This window comes from Podarcis gaigeae (assembly GCF_964106915.1).
Source record: "Podarcis gaigeae genome assembly, chromosome: 12".
Taxonomy (NCBI): Eukaryota; Metazoa; Chordata; class Lepidosauria; order Squamata; family Lacertidae; genus Podarcis; species Podarcis gaigeae.
In genome coordinates, this window is record NC_139688.1 from 41,810,096 (window position 1) to 41,830,903 (window position 20,808).

Sequence of the window (20,808 nt, forward strand, 5' to 3'; positions counted from 1 at the left end):
GAACATTGGAGGCTAGACACCACACCCCCTCTACAGTATTTATAGGAACTCAAACATTGAGATCCCGCTCTGTTCCAGTAACAAGAAGCCGAAAGCACCAGCCTGAAGATGACGAGTGAGACCTCGTCGAAACGTCGCCTAGACACCCCAACTTTTACACGGGAAGACACCCGAGGACACCAAAACCTGCATATATATATATATATATATATATGAGACAGGCCAGAGAATATACACTGGTGCTCCCTGACCTAATTTTGCTGACAGGCCACGTGACGGCGAACAATTTAGAAGCTGCCAGTGTTAAAAATATGACAAGTGTTACTGTGGAATGTGTGCTGGCTCTTAGAAGTTGAGATGGCAACCATATATGTCCTTCTTTATGTCCGAAAAGGCAGCGGAAAACATTCCATACCAAATCCCCCAAACAAGACGGCATTGTGGGAACACAATCCCACTCTTTGTGACCGTTCGTTCTGTCAAGTTCACTTCTCAGGACTTAAAAACATGAGCAGGATTAAGACCAGCAACCTCTAGGTGCACAAACTTTCATTTAAAGGGGCTGCTTTTCCACGTAGGAAGCATACTTCCTTTTCTGTTGCCAATATACATGGGAACTGTCTGAAATCTAACTTGACAGAGATCATAACTATTGCAAAGCGTGCTCGGTTGTGAATACGCAGGGAAGGGATTGCCATGCAATGATTTTGATTCATAATTCATAATACTGACCTAGGTCTTATGCAGGAAAGATTCTGTCTTTGGCATACTTCAAAGCCTTTCTGCATGATTACTGTAGACTGACACCAAGATGTCTAGCTAAGTGAGAATAAAATGGAAAACAACATAATAAAAGCTGACTTGGTTTGGGTATGTACACATTAGTGGCTTAAAACACAGCAAGGTTGTGCCCCCCTGCTTGCATTTTTACAACACTACACACACCAGAGATAGGATGGGAATGTTTTAACCGTATGTGCATTACCTGTATTACGCTAGTCCTAAAAGATCAACCGTCTTTCCCTGAAAGTAAGACATCCCCTGAAAATAAGACCTAGTGCATCCTTGGGAGCAAAAATTAATATAAGACACTGTCTTATTTTCGGGGGGAAAGGGTACATTGGATCCCAGTACGATTCCAAGCACAATTCAAAGTGTTGGTGCTGACCTTTAAAGCCTTAAACGGCCTCGGCCCAGTATACCTGAAGGAGCGTCTCCACCCCCATCGTTCAGCCCAGACACTGAGGTCCAGCACCAAGGGCCTTCTGGCGGTTCCCTCACTGCGAGAAATGAGATTACAGGGAACCAGGCAGAGGGCCTTCTCAGTAGTGGCGCCAGCCCTGTGGAACGCCCTCAGATGTCAAAGAAATAAACAACAATCTGACGTTTAGAAGACATCTGAAGGCAGCCCTGTTTAGGGAAGTTTTAATGTTTATATTTTATCCCATTATTATTATTATTATTATTATTCTGTTGGGAGCTTCCCAGAGTGGTTGGGGAAACCCAGCCAGATAGGCGGGGTATAAATAAATAAATGATGATGATGTATAGCTTCTATGCCCCTGCGATTGGTCCCAAACGCCCATTCACAAAGATGTCAACCATGGAATCACAATGGCTGCTTCAAACAAACACACCTGTGAAACAAATATGGCTTAAGTTTTCCTCTCAGATTGAAGCTGGCTTGATGGAAAACACATCAAACCACAGTATTTCTCAAGAGACTACAGGATAGCTCTCAATCACTGTGTGTAATCAGATAAAAAGGCAGCAGTGGGAACATGCTGGACCCAGAGTAAATGTTAATATGTAGACAGCCTTAAAACCACCAAGAAGAGAATTAATGCATTGAATTTTCTACATACACGTCTTTATATTTTTGCCTCCCTTTATGTGTTAAAAATATAGCTATTACAAACTGACCATTAATGGCATTATAAGGACCAGAAATATGTTAACAGCTTTTGATGATATAGCATTAACATGCAAGGTTAACCAGAAAATAAAAGCTATGGGTTTGGACATTGAAAGCCAAATGTAACATCGGGTTTACCTCAAATATCTATGTGGCTTTAGACTTTCTGGTGCACAATGGCAAATTCAGTGTGTAAGGAATTGACACCTTAATATTGGTTTGATTCCATTTTCGATCAATATCTGTAAGGTTTGTTTCAGTTTGGCTCTTAACTTTAGTAACCCACATTCATTATCTCCTTTCTCAGACAGAGATATTTATATAAACTTTTCTCACATTACATTTTTTGACATGGAAGTTGCCTGTTTCCTCAGGAACATGAGAAGTAATCTAAAATTCACAGTGAATCTAAGGCCTGTAATATTTTAATCCTTCCAGTTCCACAGAGAAGCACAACTGTGCTAGAAAACAAATAGTTCCTATAGCCATTTATAGTGATACAGCTAGCGTAGAAGCCTGTTTGAGGCCTGCAGCCTCCGTCCAAAAGACAACATCACTCATTTTGTCCACCTACCAGAGCTATTTATGTTTTTCTTCCTTTTAAAAAACAGCTTCTGCCTTTATGCATACCACACAACCAGCTGTGACTGAAGTTAGGGCAATTTCAATTTAGGAGGCTGCTGTCTGAAGAGAAAATGTGGAAGCTCCCGCATGATAAAAGGGCCTTGCGGGGAGGGTACAGGTCAGCTAGAGCCTCCTGTCTCCCTCCTTCTGAAATCCTTTCCACAGGGCAGTTTGTTGAGGCGAGATGTACTGGAGCAAGTTTTGGGTCTTCTTTGCCTGTCTTTCTTTGCCTGCCCCCCCCTCTTTTTCTGTACACCCATCCCAAGATCTTTCTCATGCTGCAATTTGTTGCCGATTGCCTTGACGGAGGGGCCAAACTCACCTGGAGAAGGTGGTCTTCACCTGCCAGGTTTGCTTGAAAATGGTCAGAGAGTCATGGGCATAGCCAGGATTTTTGTTGGGGGTGGGGTGGGGTGGCAGCCAAAGAGCCAAAGTTGTTGTTGAGCTTTTTTTAGGAGATCACCCCGTAAAGTTGTTGAGTCATCTCTGGACTTGCCCCAATCACTCCTTATGTTGTGATTCATCAAGTGGGACTGCTCCACCATAATTTCACCATAATCCACACAACTATATGGAACAATCTTAAATTTGCAAAGGAATATATCCTTTTTTATTATATACCCAACACATGGAATCTAACAAAGGGACAATACAGTATGCATGGGCTCTCCAAGCCCTTACGATGGCAGAAAGACTGGTATGGAAGAACTGGAAAAATAAAAAATGCAGCCCCCCTCAATGAATGGATAGCAGATATGTACAAACTTAGTTGGTCTGTAAGGTGCTACTGGAAGGAATTTTTATTATTATGTACAAACTTGATACACATGAACAAGTTGTGTACAAACGTCCACTTGCCATGGAGAAATTTAACAATATTTGAAATTCATCTGTAGGTTAAGATCTGGTTAACTACAATAACAATCCCCCCCTTTGTAATTTACACTATCTTTTGTTGTTGTTGTTGTGTTTTCTACGTGGGTACTATTTCTTGTTTCTTCTTATTTCTTGTGTCTTCTTTTACTATGTGCACTTCTAATGTTTTTATCAATAAAGAATATATTTCAAAAAGTGTAGCTGCTCCAATATCATAATGCAGATGTACGCTGCTTGATCAGAGATTTCTTACCCATGCATCCCATGGCTGTGTAAGCCTTTTCTTGTAGACACTGCATGCTATTTAGTCTACTTCTTTACTTCAGTGACTCTGCAGTGGATCGGACTTTGCCTTGCATTAAATCATCTGCTCACTAGGTTTATCTTATGCTGCAATTATTATTTTTTTCCAACAGGAGAAGATTAGTCACAGCGGAGGAATAGAATTTTCAAGCACAAAAGTGCTGAATAACGCAACATCTGCTCCATTTTAGTTTATTGCCAATAAAATCATTTCTCGGTTTTCTTTGCTACGTTTTCTATTAATCTCCATTAGCTTCTTCCTTTGGGTCATTTGTTGCACATTCCAGCGGTTTGGGTAGCTTACTTGGCCAGTGGAAGACTAGAATACCACATTCTGTGCTGAACCAAGGCAGCTGTGGCCCTTCAGAAGATATTCCAGAGCTTCAGCAGATCTGTCACCTTGGCAAAATGTTTTATGACATTAAAAATTACATGGATGAGTACTTTGGAAACAGAAAAAAGGATCAAAGAGCGCAAGTCGCTGATTTATCTAGTTAGTTCTGGTAAGCGCCTTTCCAAAACCTTGCTTACCGTTTGGTAGGAACTGCAGCTGATCAGAATAAACATATACTGTTCCATTCATTTGGAAGGGTGAATGCTGCATTGATATCCATTAAGAGAAGGAGGTTACTGAAAATATGTACTCCTACCGTCTCCCACCCCCCTGGTCATGCCATACTTGAGGCTGGAGGAAGCAAATTAAATAAAGATTTAAAATAATCATATTCAGGGACTCATGTCAGTGTGGTGTGGCAGAGAGACCATTGGATTAGGATGTGGGATCTTTTGCTTACTGGGTGGCCTTGGGTATATCCTGCTCAAGGATATACTTTCCAGGGCTGTGTTTCTTTGCCTTCTCATTCTGTCCCAAATGTTTTAGTTCTTTATTTTAAAAAACCCTATAAAATGCTTGGTAATACATCAGCCAATGGTTGGCATCAGATAATCGGGAGAACAAAGAAACAGAACAATTAAGACAAAATAAAGAACATGCCCTCCCCAAAAAAGGAACCAAATTTCTAAAATCAGCTTTGGGTTTCTGAGATCAAATGGTACTAGGTTCCAGTGAGTCAGTGCTCTGATTCAGTTGTAATGAGAATAAGCAACCATGAGCTCATGCATTTCACCTCCTCTTCATCCTGTTTTTCATGTGAGAGGGAGAAATGTAAAGCTTCCGATCATGGTTAGAAACAAACCACAGTCCTTCATTTCATCTGAAAATAGGAAACTGTGGTTTGCACATACTGGTTAGTTGGCAAACCAAAATTTCAAACCAGAATAAGAGTTTCATGTTGTCTGAATCAAACAGATTTTGCAAAAACTTTTGGTAAGTCCGCTTACCTTCATTTAGGTACGGTGGCATTATGGGGTGGCCGTCGACTTCCCTGGCACTGGTCTGATGTGGGCTTGGTGGTGGACGTTTGAATCCAAGTCTGCTGCTGAATTGGCCAATGGCGAGCAGGCTTGGGGGCAGGTGCTTGGCCAGGGGCGGATCCAACTGGGGTGCAGGCTTCACTTGGGTCCGCTCCTGGAGTTTAAAACAGGGCTGCTTCTTCCTCCACATACAGTTCCTCTGTAGGTTTAGATTTGAAACACCACTTCTTAGCCAGGATAGGTTTGGGAATTATTGGTGGATAGATAATTAGGTCTCTGCAGCTTATTGGAACAATGTGTTCCTCAATAATATTGTCATTGTGAGGAAATCAGACATGAGGACACCTGTAAGACATCAGACACAATGTGGTCCATATTTTAGCATTCCACTTACATCAGTTTATCAGTCAGCAGGCGAGCACTTTTGCACTGGTTTGATGGGATTCTGTTTGGATTACTAGGGCAATGCTTCACTCTCCCAGAAGTAGTATCATTTTTAATGTATCTTCTGTACCTGAATCAAAGAGATGTTGAATGAAGTGGGAAATAGGGGGCCTCGGTGAAGTTTAGCCCCCCCCTTCTTTCCCCCCCACCCCACCCATTTATCTCACACACTCAAGCCAGAAGATGTCAAAAGGTAGGTTTCTGCAGGACTATGGTTCTCCTCCATGTTCTTCTTTGGGTAGAACAGGCATAGCCAACATGTGTATTTTTTATTTTTTTATATTTTTATTAAAGATTTATTAGTTTACAAAAATATGTGCATTGTCTTTTTCAAGCTGCGTTTTCTACAGATCAGTTTCATTTGTTGTGAGACATTAGTGTTACATACAGCGTTAGGTTAGGAAGAAAAGAGGGGGAAAGAGGGGAAGGGGGAATGGTGAGTGGGGTGGGGTGACAATGCTTCTATTCTTCTGCTTAGCGTATGTGTGGGGTTTTGTGTCAGCGTCACTTGTGTGTGTTCTCTTACTATTCACTTGTTGTATTTCCTTGGTGGTGAGAGAGGTTGGGGTGTCCTAGGGCGTGGTTGGTTGTCTTTGGGTGGCTGTTTTTGTGTATGAGCGGGGCATGTGTGTATGTGGTTTTGGATTAGGTTAGCCAGATTGATTCGTATGCTGTTGACAGATTCTTGTTGTTGTGTTTTGGGGCTGTGTATACGATAAAGAGGAACCAAGCCAGGATGAAGGTGTCTTCTTCTATTTGTCCCCGTGTCAGTTTCAGTTTATTGGTTAGTTTTTCTAATAAGGCTGTTTCCCATACTATTTGATACCATTGGTAGCCAACATTCAAAACTCCCAGAGGTTTGGATTTTTATTTTATTGGTCCTTAAAGCTGCCAAAATTCTATCTAGGAATTTTTAGTCCACAAAACTTGACGTAGTAAAATCTATTATTCTTTAAACTGTTGTTTCTTGTGGCAACAGACGGACATGACAGCCCTCTGGAATTCGTCTCAGAAGTCAAATTGTAATTCTAGGGGACTTTTCTCCTACTTTCAGATGCTTCTAAAATGCTCCTGTCTGTTTAACAAAATACACAAATAGTTCTAGCATATATTCTGTAAAGCTCAGGTGGGGAACCTGCAGCCCACGTGCAGCCCATGAAGCTCATTTCATCATCATCATCATTTATTATTTATACCCCACCCATCTGGCTGGGCCTCCCCAGCCACTCTGGGCGGCTTCCATAGAAACCAAAAATACACTAAAATATCACACGTTAAAAACTTCCCTGAACAGGGCTGCCTTAAGATGTCTTCTGAATGTCAAGTAGTTGATCGCTTTGACATCTCGTGGGAGGGCGTTCCACAGGGCGGGCGCCACTACCGAGAAGGCCCTCTGCCTGGTTCCCTGTAACTTTGCTTCTCGCAATGAGGGAACTGCCAGAAGGCCCTCGGCGCTGGACCTCAGCGTCCGGGCAGAATGATGGGGGAGGAGATGCTCCTTCAGGTATACTGGACCGAGGCCGTTTAGGGCTTTAAAGGTCAGCACCAACACTTTGAATTGTGCTCGGAAACATACTGGGAGCCAATGTAGGTCTTTCAAGACCGGTGTTATATGGTCTTGGCGGCTGCCCCCAGTCACCAGTCTAGCTGCCACATTCTGGATTAGTTGTAGTTTCCGAGTCACCTTCAAAGGTAGCCCCACGTAGAGCACATTGCAGTAGTCCAAGCGGGAGATAACCAGAGCATGCACCACTCTGGCGAGACAGTCTGCAGGCAGATAGGGTCTCAGCCTACGTACCAGATGGAGCTGGTAAACAGCTGCCCTGGACACAGATTTGACCTGTGCCTCCATGGACAGCTGTGAGTCCAAAATGACTCCCAGGCTGCGCACCTGGTCCTTCAGGGGCACAGTTACCCCATTCAGGACCAGGGAATCCTCCACACCTGCCCACCTCCTGTCCCCCAAAAACAGTACTTCTGTCTTGTCAGGATTCAACCTCAATCTGTTAGCCGCCATCCATCCTCCAACCGCCTCCAGACACTCACACAGGACCTTCACCGCCTTCACTGGTTCTGACTTAAAAGAGAGGTAGAGCCCTTGGCATCATCCACCTCTCTGGGCATTGTGAGTTTTGCTTTTCTCGTGGGTTTTGCTTCCATTGCCTCTGTGTGTGTGCAGAGGCATAAAAGCGGAGTAGAGATGAGGTGGCAGAAAGACAGAAATAGCCATGCAATCCTGCAGTGCCCATGTTTGGCTCAGGATGTAAAGGTAAAGGACTCCTGGACGGTTAAGTCCAGTCAAAGGCGACTATGGGGTTGCGGTGCTCATCTCGCTTTCAGGCCAAGGTAGCCGGTGTTTGTCCACAGACAGCTTTCCTGTGCTGGTCCCGGGGGGGGGGGGTTACCATGCGGCGTGGTCTGAGTCCGGTCCTAGGTTGAGGATATGGACGCTGTCCATCAAGGGCGAAGCGGGGTCCAAGGCAAGGAGCCGGGCGTGGTCAGGAACTCTGGAAAAGCAGGACAGGGTGCTGGCAGGAACAGGTTACCAACAATGTTGTTTCCACAACCTGGGACTGGGCTGACTGGCCTTTATCTCCTCTGAGGCATAGGGCGGTCCCGGCCCACAGGTGACTTGCCTCTTCTGGCCTTAAGGTGAGCACTCCTCCTGAGAAAACTTAGTTCCCTCCACCTCTCTGCCCTGAGCCTCTGCAGCTCCGGAGAGGCTGGAGGGTTACTGGACTCAGAGGCAACCTCACCTTCCCCTGAAAGGGCTGGGAGAGGAGCACCTGCAGGCAATGGGTCCTCGATCACCTCCGGAGCCAGAGTGGATTCAGCTGGTGTCTGTTCCTGAGGATCCAGCACAGGTGAGGGCCCTTCAGGTTCAAGCCCCTGCCCCAGCTCAGCTGGCCCTGAAGGTGGGGACTCCTGTGCAGGCTGGGATTCCTCAGGTTCAGCCTCTGAATCGGATTCCCAGGCCATCACATTTCCAGGTCATGCATCCAGCATGACTAAACTGCTTCTGGCTCAACCTGACACTGTGACGGAAGCCAGAGCATACAGAAATGGCATTTACCTTCCCGCTGCAACGGTACCTATTTATCTACTTGCACTGGTGTGCTTTCTAACTGCTAGGTTGGCAGGAGCTGGGACAGAGCAACGGGAGCTCACTCCATCACAGGGATTCAAACCACTGATCATCTTATTGGCAAGCCCAAGAGGCTCAGTGGTTGCCGCCCCTGGTGGATTTTCAAAATGAGTCAGTAAACCCTTCATAGCAAAATATTCCCTTCCCCTGGTGGAAAGAGAGAGAGAGCTCCCTTTCCTACAAACGATTTGTATGTTGGTTAACTCTATATTTTTAAGTCTCCTGCTGCAAATGTTGTTAAAGATATCATTTAGTTCTTATCATAGCATCCTTGATATGCATCAGTGTAAATATACATAGAGAAAGAACACTGGGATGAATGACCTTGACACTGTTCACAACAATAGTTTTCTGCTGGTGGTATTTACACACACACACACACACACACACACACACACACACACACACACACCCCAAAGCCAGTTCTGAAGAGGAGGGTTTGCTCTGGTGTGATATATTATCTTACCACATGAGGGCAGCTTCAAACAATATTTTTTGATTTTTACAGACTTGAGGTTGTTCCCTTCACTATGGAAAAAACGGCGGCACAAAGCACCCTATTTGATGAGTGTTGCAATTGCAGATCAGATCCACCAGCAAAATCAGCAAAGTTACATAACCTGAGAACAAGCCCACGTTCTGTGCATCATGGAATTTACAGGGGAGAGAATCACCATGGAAACAAATGTGTTGCTCAGTTATGGCTGAAATGTTATCTGCAACGCTGGATAGTGCCCAAGTTGCAAGATGTTGCCCACAATTGCCGCCACGAACAGAGGACTTGCTTTTGTTTACTAAAGAAGTCGTCAAGCAAATAACCCTAGAAATTCTTCAGAGGTTGCATGTTTATCTTCCAGGGAAAAATAATAACTCAGTGGATCACTTGGCAGCTGAAAGTAGTGAGCATATAGGCATCAAAACCTTTTCTTTTTCTCTCCTACACTGCCATCTAGTGTGGTGTGTTCTCTTTTGTAAAAGGACCTGAAATTTTAACAAGATCTATGCATCAAGTCTCAAAAAGCATGCAAATCCTGTTCCGGACTTTTTAGGTCAGAACATTTTTAGGGTACAATTGTCATTGTCAAAACCCTGGATTCCCTGTGTGCATCACTAAGAATGACTGTGCATGAAGTATTTTTTATATTCAGCAAAGTCCTGGAGATTTCCTCTGTCCTGCTGAGTCAGCAGATACAAATAACCATTGTAGGAATACATGGGGAGTGCACTTAAATCCCCCTTGTCCAGTTTTCTGTATTCTGTTTGACAGTAGGAAAATATACAAACATCTGAACTCTTTTGCAAACATGCATGCATATATATATTTTTGGTACTGTATGATTTATATCCCAATTATATCATGTTTTTGGTCAAAGAATGGAAACGTCATTCAGCTGAAAAGGGAAGCAAATTTGATTTATGCTGCTAATATTTTTTTGATCGTATATTTGAAATTACAGATCTAAATCACACACCTTGTGGAAAATACATTCACCTCTCCCTGAGGGAGGACTCGAAACTCCATATCCTGTTGTAAGATGGAATCGATGCATGAAGGATAGTGTCCAAAACACTTTATTTAGGACCAACTCAAACATCAGGCATGAGAAAAGCCCACCAGAGATCTGTGTCCTCATTGGCCTCATGACCTGATCTCCAGAGCCTTTTGTAAGACCTGGACTGGAACTGGGTGAATGGGAACACATGTTAAACATGTTGCCATCCATCCGTCTTGAGAGACAATGGAGTACGTCTCTGGAGGGTGAAGTCAAACGGTTGTGTTAGCAGCACCAACTAACCACCCCAGGGCACAAGCTTGGGCTGCCCAGAGGATAAGACCCCCTTCTTGGCACAGCAATTCATTTGGCATCAGCTTGGCTGAAGGAACTGCCGGAAGGAAGCGTACAAGGCACCATCCAACCATCTTAGGGACTCTGCTCTGGATTTGTGTAGGGTTTAGTCCTTAGCCTTTTCTTCTCCCTATCCTGCAAGGCAGCGGAGGTTTAGGATCAGAGTTTTGCTTCTCCTAGATGGGCTACCTTCCCAAGTTGATAAGCCCCATCTGCGCCTCACTTCCCTTTACAGCATGTGAAGAAACCGCCTTCTTGACTGTTGGACCCACTACTGGTCTTGTCCACTCAATCTGCCAGAGCCTGTCTTCTCATGCAAGGGAAGTCCCTAAATCACCAAGGGTTTGAGACTCATTGGTTCCCATCGCACGCTGGCGGCTTCTTGGAGCCATAGTTGAGAGCTGAGTGCCAAGAAAGGTAGGCGTGCATTTTCTAAACAAACTGAAACTATTTTAATGCAGCCAGACTTTGCCAAATGACCTTGCACTGCTTCAGTCGAAAAGATAGGTGAGTCCACAATATTGAAAGGGAGCTGTTGACCTGGGTTGGTTCCGGATTGCTGAGCTGCAATGCATTCTAGGCGGCAGCTCTCGTCAGAATTTGAAGGCTAATGTGTGCCTAACACCCCTGGGATTTCATGGATCAGGGTTATGCTCCAAGTCTGTTTGATCCAGGCTGAGCCAAGCAGTCAGTAAAGTGCTCTAAGTTGCTAATTGGCATATTGTGTTTAACAATATATGTTTCCCCTTGCTATCCAATTAGCTCCTCTTGTGTCAAATGCATACGAGGTTTTCCAAAGAAAACGGCCAGTCATTCCCCAAGTTAAGCATTCAGTGTACAGTGGTACCTTGGGTTACATATGCTTCAGGTTACATACGCTTCAGGTTATAGAGTCTGCCAACCCAGAATTAGTGCTTCAGGTTAAGAACTTTGCTTCAGGATGAGAACAGAAATCGTGCTCCGGCGGCGCAGCAGCAGCAGGAGGCCCCATTAGCTAAAGTGGTGCTTCAGGTTAAGAACAGTTTCAGGTTAAGAACGGACCTCCGGAACAAATTAAGGACTTAACCCGAGGTACCACTGTACTTTGAAACGTTCCAGGAATGGTTACATAACAGAGTTAATAGCTGGTTTAATTCTAGGGGCTGTCTCCAAAGGAGCAGTTCTGTCATTCTGAATATTATCATCAGTGTAGCGTGATCCTCCCGCTTCATAGAAAAGGCTATGCAGACTATGGGGAGAGATGCTCCTGGATTAATTGGGGTTAGCAGCCCAGCATTACCAGTTCTTAGAATATTATAAGGACAAGCCCCAAGTATAAATAGCACAAATGGGTAGAAATTCAGCTAGCTCCGTCAGTGTGCCTCTCTCATTCAACCCCATGCAAGTCATGAGATAAGAGGCTACCCACAACCAACGCTTTCTGAATTTTAGCCAAGCTAGGTTTAGGCTTGCCAACTGACCTTACGAATGGCCTGTTTATTTATTGGCATTATTTATATCCTGCCTCTCTGTCCAACAACAGGCCTCCAAGGGGGAAGGCAATAAGCAAAAACTGAGGCGCAATAACACGCTAATGTGATATTTCTAAAAGGCAGTGGTGACTTATAAAGGATCAGGGAGATGATGGCAGCAAATGTCCTCTCCATGGGACTTGGATGTTGTTGCTGCCACTGGTGTGGCTGTATCAAATGCTACTCTTCAACACATTGGGCAAAAGATTCCTGCATTGTAGGGGGTTGGACTCAATGATTATTTGATGCTCTGTGGAGACCATAAGGTACACACTGACTCTTGCAATTAAAAGTTTGTTTTGTTCACTTTCAGCATTTGTGTGTCTCCCCGTAGTACAAAAACAATGTGAATGCAAATTAATGTGTAATTTAAAATAAATAAATAATCAAAATTCAACAAATACAACTAAAACAGAGCACAAAGCACCCCCAAGATTAAAAACACGGAGGTAAAAACCAAAAGGCTCAGTTTAGAAGGCCTGGGTGAACAGGTGTTATCTGTGCTATGCATATTTACAAAGACTTTTTGTAACCTTAGTATTATGAAAAAGAGGTGCTTCCCCAATAAGCATCGGTCACAGTGCAATTCTATGCATGCTGTTCAGAAAGAAGTCCCAGGGAACTTGGTGATATTTACTTCTTAGCAAGTGTGCATAGAAGGATATTCGTTGCATGAATACAATTAGTGTGTCTCGTTTCTGTAGTGTAAAATAGCATCCAAAAGCTGGAGAAGCTGGATTAGGACAGTTTTTCCCTTAAGGAACCAGTTCTACAAGGAGGCATTTTCCCTCCTCATCTCTCCAGTCATCTTATAAATATCAGGTTGATGCAATTCACACGGCATCTACCTTCAGCTCACCCCGGTCCTGTGGCCATCTGCACTGCACGGATGGCAGGGCAAATGCAGTACTCTCTGTAGGCATAGATTGCAAGCCAACAGCTGGTGAGGTTGGCATCAGCTTCTTCCTTGCCAAATTGTCTTTCGCTTTACAGGTGGAGATTTTCAGGTTCCTGCATCTTCTCATAAAAGCAAAGGTTCAACCAGCAAAATTCTATTTCTCTGTCATTGTTTCCTATTAACGTATAGGTATGAAAAGGTGGGAAAAGATTAATGGCAAACGACCATGTGGTTGTGGCTCAGAAATGACTTACCTGTTGTATTTGCAAATACTGTTAAAACTAATCAGGGGGGGGGAATCAATTTTTTTGTGTATTGGTTTTCTTTCTTTTAATTTTGCTTGCAAACTAAAATGCGTACACTGACCATGGAAAATGTGACGGTAAACCTAATGTGTTACACCTTGTCATGTATGAATATACAAACAATACTGTTATGGTTTGGTTTGTTTATTTGTATTACCTGTCCTAGCTGTACTTTCTCTATAAAATCCAATAGAAATAAATGATGATGATGATGATGATGAAAGAAACCACTGAAATCACATACTTGTGGAGTAGTCCTATTGATGTTACTATCATTGTTCCAGAATAAGTAGCTTTGCAAACTACCATTATTATTATTTCACTGCACAGCGATCCCTCTTGCTGTTCTGGCTTCTGGGATTTTTCTTGTTTTCCTCCTCCAAAAACTAGGTGCGTCTTGTGGTCTGGTGCATTTTATAGAGCGAAAAATATGGTAATTCTTATTATTCAGAAAGGGAACTCCTATTCATGTGGAGGAAGCCTAAAAGGCCATTCATGGTTAATAACTCATTCTCAAATTGCCTCCCTTAAAAATCAAATTGCCCCCCTGTGGGGCCTGTGCCCCACGTTGGGAACCACGGCATTAAACTGCGAATTGACTTGATGACAGTAGTATAAATAGCACAGAGCCTTGTGGCACCTTAAGAACTGGCCACTTCATTATGGCATAAGCTTTTGTGGAAAGAATTGATTTCACTGGATGCCTGTTATCAGTTGGCAGGTGTGTGTGTGTGTGTGTACACACACACACAGACACGGGTGTAAAGAAGAAAAATGAAAATGTTGGTAGTGAAATGCAAAAGTTGGAGCTAATTTCTCAGTGCAATTAGCTTACCTTACAGGGTTGTTAGGCAGATAAAAGGGGGTGGGTTTGGAGAATCGTGTGTTTTTCCTTGAGTTTTTGGAGGAAGTACAGTGGTACCTCAGGTTAAGTACTTCGTTCCGGAGGTCTGTTCTTAACCTGAAACTGTTCTTAACCTGAAGCACCACTTTAGCTAATGGGGCCTCCCGCTGCTGCCACGCTGCCAGAGCACGATTTCTGTTCTCATCCTGAAGCAAAGTTCTTAACCTGAAGCACTATTTATGGGTTAGCGGAGTCTGTAACCTGAAGCGTATGTAACCTGAAGCGTATGTAACCCGAGGTACCACTGTATATAGATGCAAGAAGTGAAATCTATTTTGCGACAAAGCTGATTATAGGCTGGGTGTTTTGTTGTGTTTGTTAATCATGTGGTTCCATGCAAGAGCTCAAACCTTTTAATGAAAGATGCGCAGGTGTGTGTTAGATGTTGGTGCTATCAAATCTGGCTTTGCCACTGGGTGTGTGGAATGCAGAAACAATTGAAAATCTGACAGGTGTGCTGAGATGAAGCATATTCCAATCTCTAAGAGGCATGCAGATACAACAGGCTTTGGCTTGGAGCCAGAATCTGCATCTTGGAACACACAGTATCAAAGCATCACGTGAATATTTGTCCCTTTGCTCCCTAATGGAAGCTAAATTGCAAAGCATTTCAGCCAAGCAGCTGAAGTTCTAAATTAAGCGGAATAAACCCTCTTTGGGATTTCAGATTTATTTATATTTTATTCCAGTGCAAACAAATTAAAATTAGACTAGGCAAGTCTCTGGACACACGCCCATAACACAGCTTATGTGTCTTTAAATACTGCAGCAAGACATAAGGCAGGGTTCTTGTTTGGGGTTTGTTTATTTTTTTCATCTCCAGGATGCCTCTCCCAGACAAAAAAAAACAAAAACCCAAACAAACCACAAACAAAAACACAACTCCATCTGTTCAGTTTTAAAAGGAACTGATGGCTTGAATTTGACCCTACTTAGTCCTATGGAAAGACTTAGATATAATTACTTGGGCTTAACTAGTTTGTGGATTTCAGCCCAGAGCAAATTCTGGGATGTAGCCAAAAGGAGATGCTCAGCTGACTCCCGCTCTGCTTTTTACACTTCTAGGTAAACAGACAAAGAGGGAAAGTGGGCTGCTTCCCTAGAGATAGATGTGCAAGTCCTAAACAGAAGCCAGTATGTGGCAAGAGCTAGAGAAGCTGAACTTACTGGGGAAATCTCTTCCTCCTCCGGTTCTGCTTAACCATGTGAGGATAAAATATAGGTGGAGGAGGTGCAGGATCCTGAGCTCCTCAGAGGATATACAAAATAAAGACAATGTATGTTTACTTGCTCATCTAATCGCAGAAGAGATGCACAGTCTTATTTTACACAGTAAAATGCACAGTATTTTACCCCGGATGGGCATCACACATCAACTTCTTGATGGATAGACAATGCTGGAGCTGGCTTATTACCTACAGCTATTCTGATGCAGAGCACATGGAATAGGTGCCATGTAGACAAAGAACAGCTGCGTAGTGAATCCCAGTAAGTGGGATAAAAAGTCTGATCCAGTTATGCTGGGATTGCACAAGTGGAAAGGTAGATGAGCTGCATGGATAGAGAAGAGGGTCTACTGGACATACCCACATGGTCATGGCCGTAATGTAAGCAGAAGACACAGGTGGCGCTGTGGTCTAAACCACTGAGCCTCTTGGGCTTGCCAATCAGAAGGTCGGAGGTTCAAATCCCCGCGACGGAGTGAGCTCCCGTTGCTCTGTCCCAGCTCCTGCCAACCTAGCAGTTCGAAAGCATGCCAGTGCAAGTAGATAAATAGGTACTGTTGTGGCAGGAAAGTAAATGATGTTTCTGTGCGCTCTGGCTTCCGTCACGGTGTTCCATTGTGCCAGAAGCAGTTTAGTCATGCTGGCCGCATGACCCAGAAAGTGTCTGTGGTCAAACACCGCAACCCCATAGTCTCCTTTTACTGGACTTAACCATCCAGGGGTCCTTTACCTTTACCTACATGGCCATAGCCATAATGTAAGCAGAAATATTTATCCAGTGTGTGCTTTTTCAACTTACGTCTCTGTACAGATGCAAATGGGTTTGTGTAACTAATGTCTGCGCTTCCAGAAGTTGAATAAGTCACAATAAATGTTTCCGTTTGCCTTTCTCCATTCTCCCCCACCCACATCATTTGTCCACAAGACCACCCCTAGCTGGATCACGACCAACGGGGAATGCTTTCTTCCGGATAGTGACAGGTGTGAATGACAGTGCCATTAATTCAAGTATTTCCCCCCAACTTCATTAGCAACATCAAAGATGCATCTAGTTTAGAAACTTCTTGATTTGTCTCAGTCTGGGGAAATCCTGCTAAGGCAGTATAGGTGAAGCTACTACTGTCTGCTGGAGGACGACAGAAGACTTGGCACTGTGTAAAGACTTCTGCATAATCAAATAGCTTGAGCTATAGCAAGCTGTTTATAAAGGAATAAAACAAATGCAGACAAATTTAGCCCACATGCCTCAGTAAGCTCAAAGACATGGGTTTAAAAAAGAGCCTTGCAACCAGACAATTGGGGTTGTGCAAACTGTTACAGCCTCTGAAAATCACAGCCCAGTGAGAAATGTAGTGAGCATTCAGCCTACATGCCAAAGGAAGGCTTGTTTTCAGCTCCCGTACAAGTATAGATTGATTTCTTTCTCTCATTCACATATTGTGTACACACTCCCATTTACTCTGCTCCCAGTGCCTTTCCACCACTACGCGGGTGGCGCCGGGGTCTAAACCACTGAGCCTCTTGGGCTTGCAGATCAGAAGGTTGGCAGTTCGAATCCTGCGATGGAGTGAGCTCCCGTTGCTCTGTCCTAGCTCCTGGCAACCTAGCCATTCAAAAGCATACCAGTGCAAGTAGAGAAACAGATACAGTGGTGCCTCGCAAGACGAAATTAATCCGTTCCGTGAGGCTCTTCGTATAGTGGTTTTTTCGTCTTGCGAAGCAAGCCCATTGACAGCTTAGCGGATTAGCGCTATTAGCGGTTTAGCGGCATTGACAGCTTAGCGGATTAGCGCTATTAGCGGCTTTTAGCGGCTTATCAGCTTAGCGGATCAGCTGATAAGCGGCTTAGCTGCTTAGAAAAAGGGGGGGAAAGGGGAAAAAACCCGCAGGAACTCGCAAGACATTTTCGTCTTGCGAAGCAAGCCCATAGGGAAATTCGTTTTGCGAAGCACCTCCAAAACGGAAAACCCTTTCGTCTAGCGGGTTTTCCGTCTTGCGAGGCGTCGTCTTGCGGGGCACCACTGTACAGCTGTGGCAGGAAGATAAATGGCGTTTCTGTGTGCTCTGGCTTCCGTCACAGTGTTTCGTTGCACCAGAAGAGGTTTAGTCATGCTGGCCACAGGACCCAGAAAGGTGCTGTGGACAAACCCCTTATGAAATACAGTGGTACCTCGGTTTACAAACTTAATCTGTTCCAGAAGTCCATTCTTAAACTTAAACTGTTCTTAAACTGAGGCACGCTTTCCCTAACGAGGCCTCCTGCCCCCAGTGCCCTTCCACTGTTCGGTTTCTGTTCTTAGACTGAGGTAAAATTTGCAAACCGGGACACTACTTCCGGTTTTGCAGAGTTCGTAAACCGAATAGTTCGTAAACAGGGCTGTTCTTAAACCGAGGTACCACTGTACTGTGTTTTGATGCATTTCCCCCCAAGCTAGCCTGGGTGTGAATTGGAAAAAAAGAACCACCTAGCCTGTAATGTGTACACAGCTACACTGAACTTCCTTCCATCACAGAGCAAGTTCATTTGCTGGGAGTAATGTTCTCTGTCCCATCTCATCTTTCCAGCCTTCACGTAAAACTGTGGAGTTGGAAGGGACCCTGAGGGTCATCTAGCCCAACCCCGTGCAGTGTAGAAATATTTAGCCCAATATGGGACTCGAACCCATAACCCCGAGATTAAGGGTCTAATTCTCAGTTAACAATGTTTCCAGCTTTCACATTGTGTTCAAGGTGGTACTGGGCTGAAGCAGTCGACCCAGACCTTTTTATTTTTATTTTTGTTGCTCTGTGGCTGGGAGAAGGAAGACTTACCTCAGAGATGAAATGTCCAAGAGTTTTTGATGTTCCAAAAGAAGAAGAAGCAGCTTTGCTCTTACTTCAACCAGCTCGGCTTCCCTCAGTAACCTGCCAGCATTCCCTCTGCAATTTGGAATTGAGTGCCCCATGGGAAAAACATGAAGTCACGGGGCTGTGTTTTCCTCCAATAATGCCCCTGAGAACTGTGTTATGTCCCCATGGGGCATTCTGTTCCAAAGTGCCAAGCAGCCAGTCTCTGCATGAAGTGAGGGCAAAGCTTTTCGTTTCTTGACAAAAGGCAAACCTACAACTACTTCACCTTATGGTGAATTTACATCCAACCTGAAAGCTTTTCATACTTGCCTGTTGTTGTTGATGATGATGTTTAGTCATTTAGTCATGTCCGACTCTTCGTGACCCCATGGACCAGAGCACGCCAGGCACTCCTGTCTTCCACTGCCTCCCGCAGTCTGGTCAAACTCATGCTGGTAGCTTCGAGAACACTGTCCAACCATCTCGTCCTTTGTCGTCCCCTTCTCCTTGTGATCTTTCCCAACATCAGGGTCTTTTCCAGGGAGTCTTCTCTTCTCATGAGGTGGCCAAAGTATTGGAGCCTCAGCTTCATGATCTGTCCTTCCAGTGAGCACTCAGGGCTGATTTCCTTAAGAATGGATAGGTTTGTTCTTCTTGCAGTCCACGGGACTCTCAAAAGTCTGCTCCAGCACCATAATTCAAAAGCATCAATTCTCATACTTGCCTAGAAGTCACCAATACCTGCCCCTCCCCATTGTTGGGGAAACAGATATTTGGCTCAGCATTAGCTTTAAGAAGCTTAACCCTTCCAGAGTGGCCTGTGAAAGCTCACTTTCTTCACTGCATTATTTTCACATTACTGGCCCCATTTTGGGGGCATCCCCCCCCCCTTTATGGTGATAACTACATGGGTGAACTCAACCAGCCAGGAATCATGTGGTGAACATGACGACATCATGTGATACTACAGAGCCAATAAGATAGGGTTAGATGGCAATGCTATGAAGCCAGTTAAGAACGAGGGCAATCTTTTCTGGAGCAGCACTGCCCTCATTCTGAATATGTGAAGACATTTCCCCCTCCCTTCCAGACCAACCTTCACCCCCCCCAAAAAAAAAGAATTCAGGAGAGCAGGAACATTTTTGCTGTTGCCCCAGTAATTTATCAGACAGATTTGGTAAGCGTTTTATCTGAACATTAACGTGTTATGTATCTGAAGAAGTGTGCATGCACACGAAAGCTCATACCAAGAACTGACTTAGTTGGTCTTTAAGGTGCTACTGGAAGGAATTTTTTTGTTTTGACTATGGCAGACCAACACGGCTACCTATGTGTTATGTATTGTTAGGGCTATGAGAAAAGGACTGTAAAATGTCTCTTAAAATAAAACACACGAATACATGTTAAAGATTAAATGCTTTGTTTAGCCCTCAAAAGAGAGAGTGTTTTGGGAAAGAGAAAAAAAAGGACTTTGCTGTTTGATACATTGAGCAGAAGTATCGTGGAATTTTCTGGTGCTGAAACACTTATCACCAGAAGATGGCAGCTGCAATATATGCTATGGAACTGATTAAACATCTCATCTCTACTTCCATACAAGGAACACAGGAAGCTTGAAAAAACAAAAACTTAAACCAATGAGTCTCTCCCCTTCACTTCCTTTACATAGGGTGCAGTTCTAAGGGAGTAAGCCATATAAAAGACAGTGGGACTTTTTTCTGAGTAAACACGGACTGTACTGTGTTGCATAACCGCAACACATGTCAAACCATGCTACAAGTTTACGAGGCTCCTGCTAATCTCTGGAAAAATAAAATATTTCTGCTTAGCCCCAAAGCAGAGAAGGGGCAGCCACATTTCCTTGTTACAATGCACGTGCAATAAATGTTTATCTTCTACTCTTCTGTTGATAAAACCCCAATAATGCTGGAAAAGTCTAATATTTCTAATATGTCTAATTCTCATTATTATTCTTAGTAAAGTCTTCCAACCAGAACTAATCATAGGCACTATGCAATACAGGTGATTGCAAAGTTTTAACTTCCCATTCCCTGCTATTAGTGAACTCCCTGTGAATCAGATAAAACTATTAATTATGTAATTTTTAAAAGGTAAAGGTTCCCCTAGCCACTCTGGGTGGGTTCAAACAAATATAAAAAATTATAAACCATTAAACCTTTTTTTAAAAAAAAAAGAAAGAAAAGCAAAAAACCTCCCTATGCAGGGCTCCCTTTAGATGTCTTCTAAAGGTTGTATACAGTGGTACCTCGGGTTACAAACACTTCGGGTTACAGACTCCGCTAACCCAGAAATAGTACCTCAGGTTAAGAACTTTACCCCAGGATGAGAACGGAAATTGTGTGCCAGCGGCATGCCGGCAGCAAGAGACCCCATTAGGTAAAGTGGTACCTCAGGTTAAGAACGGTTTCAGGTTAAGAACGGACCTCCGGAACGAATTAAGTTCATAACCCGAGGTACCACTGTAGTTACTTATCTCCTTGGCTCAGGGGTTGCATAACACCATACCCTCCAACATTTCTTTGATGAAAATAGGGACGTCCTAAGGAAAATCAGGACATTCCGGGATCAAATCAGAAGCTGGGACGG